This window comes from Zingiber officinale, chromosome 9A (assembly GCF_018446385.1).
Source record: "Zingiber officinale cultivar Zhangliang chromosome 9A, Zo_v1.1, whole genome shotgun sequence".
Lineage (NCBI taxonomy): Eukaryota > Viridiplantae > Streptophyta > Magnoliopsida > Zingiberales > Zingiberaceae > Zingiber > Zingiber officinale.
The window spans coordinates 50,695,621-50,703,247 of NC_056002.1; the positions used below are offsets into that span (position 1 = coordinate 50,695,621).

At 41.6% G+C, this 7,627-nt stretch overlaps 1 non-coding gene across 1 annotated transcript; it reads left to right on the forward strand.

Annotated features, from left to right (window-relative positions):
• The first annotated feature begins 6,378 nt into the window (after positions 1-6,378).
• LOC122022050 lies at positions 6,379-6,484 on the forward strand. Its single transcript, XR_006122799.1, has one exon. It is a non-coding gene; the product is annotated as a small nucleolar RNA R71 (small nucleolar RNA).
• The last annotated feature ends 1,143 nt before the right edge of the window (positions 6,485-7,627 follow it).

The following is a 7,627-nucleotide window of genomic DNA, read 5'->3' on the forward strand; positions in this document are numbered from 1 at the left end:
GTCTACGTCATTCAACGGTTGATCGGTGACCTTAAACCCATATCTACGTCATTCAACGGTCGAACGACAACCTTAAACCCATGTCTACTTCATTCAGCGGTCGAGCAGCGACCTTAAACCCATGTTTATGCCTTTCAACGGTCGAGCGGTGACCTTAAACCCTGGTCTTCATCAACGGTCGAGTAACCACCCTAAACTTGGGACTTCGACAAAAAATAGTATCGACGAAAATGGCCGACTAGGAAACACAACGCTCAAAAGGAAGTTTTTCAAAATAAGGTGGTTGTTCAGCAAGCCTGAATTGATCGATCAACTTTGAAAGCAAGTAGCCCATCCCTGATCGAAATCAACACACTTGCAGGTTGTGAGCCAAACCGGAAAGCAAATATCGAACAGTGACATGGGGACAAACAAACAAGAAAAACTCGCCGAACGGGCGATTACACATTTACACTAAAAAAATTCTTACAAGTGCATGGAGGGGAATACAAAATAAAGCAGCATTCGCATGAACAAGCTCACTCAAGATAATCCAAAGCATCATCGGGCAGCGACTCAGTCAGCATGTCCCAGCTAATGACCTTACTTGTCTGAGCAGTTGGAATGTAGCCACCATCCTTCAGTTGGTCGAGCGGCCCATCTATGACAAGGTTGAAAAGACAGAGTGCCCGATCGGCAACCTTGTCATTAAAGACATCCGAGCGGATGTAAGCCCTCTTCATGAGCTTGAATCTACTAGACTCAGCACCTTGATACGTCACTAGGGTCGCTCGGGAGGCTTCCAACTCTGACTTCAACTTGGCTAGCTCTTCATCTTTGGCATCTAGCTAGGTCTTTGTGATGGAGCGTTCAGCTGATCGTGTCTCCCACTCAGCGTTAAGAGACTCTTTAGTATCCTTGAGTTTCTGAGCCAACACTCAAAATTTCTTGTTTTTGATCCCCAAGTCTTTGATGGCCCAAAGCTTCCTAGTGTTGGCCGAGTTGATCTTGGACTCAAAGGAGCTGGCCTATTTATTAAACCGAGCTAATTGTGTAGCCTTCTCGGTGTTTTTGCCCCTCTCCACCTCCAGCTGCTTGGAGCTCTTACTCAGATCAGCTCTTAATTGATTCATCTCAGGGTTCATTTGCTCCATTTGTGCTTGAGAAGTGGACGATTGGCCGCTCGGAGCACGCAGCTGCTAGACTTCATGCTCCAAGTAGGTGAGCCTTTGGCACATGGTCAAGCTCTCTACCCAATACTGCAAGGCACCAAGAAACTATGAAGGTTGAATGGGAACATACAAGTACACATGATGGATACTTATCCCAGTGGACATCTGGGTGTGACTGTTGGCGAGAGCCCCGGGAGGCATGACTGTCGCATGAGCTCGGGTGTCAGCCTATATCTGACCAAGTGGCCCTTAAATAATTATTTGGTGTTCGGGAGTTCGAGATGCGGCATCATCAGAGTATCGCCACTCGTCTGTCGGCAGATGAATGACTGTCGTTATGTGGTGTTGGCAGCTCGAGCAATATGGGGCGGAGGTCCCTCGGCTGACCGACCGACCGAGATGCTTGTGTTGGTCAGATGTGTGATTTCTAGGTCATGACAAAGACGGAGGCAGTATGAAAGCGACTGGCGGTGCACAGATGGTTTCTTGTGGCAGTTCGGACAAGGACAACATTCGATCAGATGAAATCGAAGCATGGAGGACGATCACCGCTTGTTCAGGAAGAGAGAGTGTAGAGGTCTCGCCCCACTCAGATGGAGGGCGTGAGCTGGCTCGGGTTGAGGTCCGCATAGCAGAAGTAGCAGATGGGGATGTGGCTTCCACACGATGCCTCTTCCGACTTATCAGCGATTCCCCAGAAGAGGCCGACTCAGAGGTTGCGTCGACTGAAAGTGCTGGAGGTTGCCCTAGGGGGATATCTGCTGCACCAGCTGCCCCACTGCCAGCCGTCTGGCTGCCTCCTCCTTCGCTCACCTGCAATGACGCTCCCTCGCTTTCGCCGAGCGGGTCATTGATGTCCGTAGGTTATATACACTTGTATGCATGTCTTGGCGCACATCTACTTGTATTTCATTAGCATAATCTATGTTTATTGCATCCTATTTAATTGTAATGTCACACTTCCATTATATTTTGTTCAGAGATCTACTCTTTGCTTGTTTTGATTGACAGGACGCTATTTGGAGCGAAAATTGAGCTAAAACGCACACGGGAACAACTCCGGAAGAAATCCAGCTTGGGCCGTGTATGTCACATAGCCGTGTGGCCATTACATGCTTTGGTCGTGCCAAATGGCACGGCCGTGCCAGCACCAGATGTGAATAAAGGCCACGGCTGTGTGACCCACACGACCGTACCATTATCCTCGTGGTCAAGCAGCACACGACCGTGCCAAATTTCCAGAGGCAAGGAAGGCCACGACCGTGTGAATCCACACGACTGTGTGGCCTCGGCAGAGAAGAAGAACGCCACGACCATGTGAGCCACACGACCGTGTGACTCAACCAGAGAGGGAGCCGTGTGAGGCCGTGTGGATTCCACACGGCCGTGTGATGAAGAACAAGGGTCGTGCCACGCCAAAACAGAGCTGTGCTGAATTCTGGGCAGATTGCAGACTGATCATAAAATGGCCATAACTTTAAGCTCGATTGGAGTTTTTGGATGATCTTTATACCAAAACGTAGCAGACTACAAAACTTTTCTTCAGGTCCAACAGAGAGAGAGACTTGTTTGCCCATGATAAATGGCATGGCCGTGCCTCCCAACCGCGGGTTCAACTGGACCTCCGCCTAGACTGCAGACCAAACTTTGAACCGCTATAACTTTCGGCTCGGTTAGAGCCAGAGCTTGATCCAAGTATCAGATTGAAGATAATTTCAAGAGCTACAACTTTGGTTCATGGTGAATCACGAGAAAACCTGGTTTAGTAGGAGAAAAATCTGGTTTACCGGACCCCTATTTTCCTGGTTTTCCTGTGCAGTTTGGAGGAGGTATAAGAGAGTCAAGATCCCCATTCTTTGACTCATCTTGGATCTTGGGTTTGGGACTTCATCCCTCTCCTTGGGGAAGGGTTCTACCCTTAGGGGAAAACCCTAGAGCTTTATTCTCCTCCATCCCTTGGCGATCCATCCATCTCCGGAGCAAGGAGGCATCCCCAAGACATCGGAATCATCGACAAGCATATCTTCTTCCCCTTCTTTTCAAATCTAGGATTGTAAGTATATTTTTCTTTATGTTTTGGGGTTGTTCTTCCTTAGTAATGGAGTAGATCTCTAGATCTAGGATATAGGAAGTATTTGTGATGTGATGGTGATGTAAAACTATATAGATTTTCCATGTTTTCTATTCAATGACTTGTTGATGCCTTGTTCATGTTTGATGTAATGTGTGTGTGAATCTTGTTTATATCTTTTGCATGTTTTATCAAATGGTTGTGTAGAATTGTTAATCTCATAGGGGGGATACCCTAGATTGATTATCTGAGGGACGTACATGACAGACATGCCCGTGTAAGGACAATTTAGGGTATCACCTTAAAAGGAGAAGCAAATCTCCACAAGGAAGTAGGGGATCGGGCATAATCACTATTTCTATTTCTATGTTATTGTGTGTTAGTGTGTTTCTATGTTGATTATCCGAGGGACGCACGTGGCAGGCAAGCCCGTGTAAGGACAACATAGGAATCATTCCCATTTAGTAGCATAAGACATGGAATAGGAGATCATGCTGGCTTATCCACTGCAGGGGAGAGTTGGTAATGAATCTAACTTCCTACAAGAGCATAAACATAGAGGATAGGAACTAAGCAATCTATGTAACATCACCTAGCATTACAAGGAAATCGAAATCCGAGAATCTATCACCTTCCATCCTCTAGCTCAATCCCTCTTGAGATCCATTCTCTCTCTTTTCTCTTCTCTTTCTCTTACTCTCTTTTCTCACCAATCTTAGGTTTGTCTAGATAATTCGTTGTGTGAAGTTGACTAGTGCTTAATCAACAGTCCCTGTGGATACGATATCTTTTATTATCGTGCTTAATCTTAGGTTTATTCCTTATTGCAAAGTACCAAACTTGAACAAACTTTCAATTTTTTTTTTTGGAATTATTTTTTTTCCAAATGAGCTTACATGATCTGAGTTTATCCAGTAACCAAAATATAGTTGAGAAGTCACCATAGAAGCACAAGTACTAGTCCAATTCTATTAATCATGACTATTTTAGAGTTATCAACCATAAAAAATAGGCATAGTGTATAGAGATCCTAAAACAAGGCCAATACTTAAACTCTTATAGTAAAAGTATTGCTCACTTCATGCTATCAAAGATAGAAAAAGATATATCACTAAACATACTAGCACCATAAGTAACACATAAAATCTAGAATAAACGTGCTAGTATTTTGCAATAAGGAACAAACAATCATGATGTCATGTAAGATGCAACTAGCAAAAATTTTATTATGCAAAAAGAAGAAAACAAAATTAAAAACCCAATGCATCTAATGCATCCCCCCAGACTTAAACTTTTCATTATCCCAATGAAAACTAAAAATAAAGTGGAGGAGATTAAAAGTAAGAGAAGTTACCAAATGATGCGTGCCAAGTATCCATGTCATTAACTTCTCCATCATGTAATTGCACTCCTCCTAATCTTTGAGTCTTATAAAAGAAGATAGACAACAAAAATTAAGTAGAGGATACATGTTTATCATAAAGAAAGAACTAAAGATATAAAAGAAAACAAGGAAAATGAACTTGGGTTGCCTCCCAAGAAGTGTTTGTTTAAGGTCATTAGCTCGACCACCTCATTAGATTCATCGAAATCTCACTCTTGGAGGGGTAAGATATTTTAGAACCCTCTTACCAAGGGCTCTTATTATGGAGGGAGCTTTCATCAAAAAGTGAAGAATCACTCTCTCCATCTTCGTCTTCTTGGAAATTCTTTCAGGAGGTCGAAGACGGTTCAGATCGAGCTTCCAATTATAGGCCCCATGAAAATCTGCACACCCAAAAGAAAAACATACCTCTCCCAAGCATGGCATATTAGATGGAACTAGAACCTTATTAATATGAATTAAGTATGTATCAAAATTTGAATCACATCCAATAAAATCAATTATAGGTACATCTATGAAATTTTCTAAAAGATCACTAAGAATACTAACCTTGCATTGTTGAGATGTACCTGAAAGTTCTAAACAATGAGATGTGACTTCTTCAAAATTAGGAATTGGTTCTGGTTCTAGGTCAGGTGGAAGTGGCTCTAAAAGTAGTGATTCTTGGGGCTTTGCTTTTATTGCACAAGTCCCTACACATTGGTCCACAACATGTTCAATTCTTGCAACTCTCATAATCTCAGAAGGCTGTGTGGATAAAGGAGGTGATTCTTGAGATGCTGCTTTCACAACACTGCTCCCTACACTTCCTTTCATAACATCATCATCAACACAAGCATCAAAGAATAAACCAACATCAATATTCTTAGTGGGAGAATCATCTATAGGAGGATCACTAACTTCATTTGCAGTTTTAGGTTGATCTACCACATCACATTCATCATTTGAAAATTCAATTTCATCATAACACCCTGAAAACCCAGAAGGAAAATCTGAAAACTTGTTATCCACTGCATTATCATCACAATCCTCATCTGAAGAGTCCTCATCGTCATATACATTCAAAAATCTACACTCAACCATCTTAGTGTCACGGAATTTGCCAAAGTCTTCGCTTTCATTGACCCTCACTAGCCTTTGTGGAAAAGGAACCTTTAGTGAAGGTCTTGGGAAAGGTACTTCCTTTTTTTCATATTCCTTTTGAGCTTGCGGAGGAGGTCCAAATTACATATCTAATGTAGGTGTGATCAATCGTTGAGGGAAAGGTACTTGTGGCCTTTGGGAACTTCCTGGAGTAAAAGAGCTGAGTTCTTGTGGTCTTCTATTGTTCTTCTCCTCAATTCTATACAAGTCATTTTTCATGATTCTTGCCGCTCCTCAACTTAATATCATTACACTTTTCACTAGATCTTATTTGTGTAGGAGGGGGATCTTCTTTGAACCATTTTGAAACTATGCTCTCAATCTTCGCCCCTAAATGTTTGAACTCCTCATTCTGTGACTTCTGAATTTTGACATTTTGGGGTGGTTGAACTGCATTTTGTTTGACAGACTCTCATGTATTTATGACTTGCACTTCTTGAATATTTGAAGGAGATTCCATCTAACTTTTATCTGACCATTCTTGGAGATTCAATGTCACTTGATCAATCAATGTATATGCTTCGTCCACACTTTTATTCATAAAAGAACCTCCAGCTGATGAATCCAAATAACATTTATCTGAGAAAGAAATTTCCCTATAAAATATGTGCAAGGTAAGCCATTTTTCCAAGCCATGGTGAGGGCACTGCCTTTGTAGACTCTTGAATCTGTCCCATGCTTCAAATAAAGATTCTCCATTTGCTTGAATGAAATTTGTGATGCAACTCCTCATGTAGATTGTTCTGCTTGGAGGGAAAAAAATGATTCAAAAATTGCTGCTCCAATTGTTCCTAACTTGTGATGCTTTGAGGACGAAGAGAATATAACCAAGTCCTTGCTTTGTCCTTGATATTGAAAGGAAATGCCATTAATTGAACTGCATCCGCTGACACTCCTTCATACTCCACCATATCACAAAGCTCTAAAAATCTATCAAGGTGCAGATAAGGACTTTCTGATACTTTTCCTCCAAATTTATGACCTTGTATCATGGAAATTAACTCTGGGTCTAGTTGAAAACTTTCTGCTTCAATATGAGGCTGTATAATGGGAGATAAAAATCTTACAAAAATGGGTGCAGAGAAATCTCTTAAGGACCTGCTTGACATGTTAGCGCTCATGGTATCTAAGAAAAAATATTTATGAGAAGAATTAAAAAAAAAGAAAAAAAATGAAAGACAAGAAGTAAAATGCTGTGTGAAAAAAAAATAAATGCAGAATTTAAAGACAAGAAAGGAAATGTAGATTTTTTTTTTGAATTATGGAAATGGAAAAACAAAAACTATTCACAAGTCTAGATTAACTAAATTGCTAATCTACTAATGTTAATGCGAACAGTCCCCGGCAAGGGCTCCAAAAACTTGTTGCACAACCGCAAGTGTACTGTTTCATCGTCAGTAATATAAAAGATTGTCGAACCACAGGGACTAGTGATTTAGCACTAGAGATATCGCAAAGTACAATATCTAGACAAACCTAAGATTGGTGAGGAAAGAGAGTAAGAGAGAGAGAAGAGGAAAGTGAGAAGAGAGAACTGATCCTGGGTGGAATGAGCTTCGGGAGATGGATTCTAGGATTTCGGTTTCATTATAATACTAGGAGATACTACATAGATTACTTAGTTTCTACCCTCTATGTCCATGCTCTTATAGGAAGTTAGATTGGTCAAAATCCCTAAGTATCGAATAAAGACGATCCCTGTGAAATCCTGTAACGGTTAACCCCTATCACTAGGGCGCCTCGGTAGATCACAGGAATTCATATCTAGTAAATAGCAATAAGGATAAAGGTAGATGGTACGGGTTCCTACTTCCTTATAGAGTAATTGTATCTCCTTTCAAGAGAATGTCCTAGACGTCCGTGAACGGGTTACCCTTG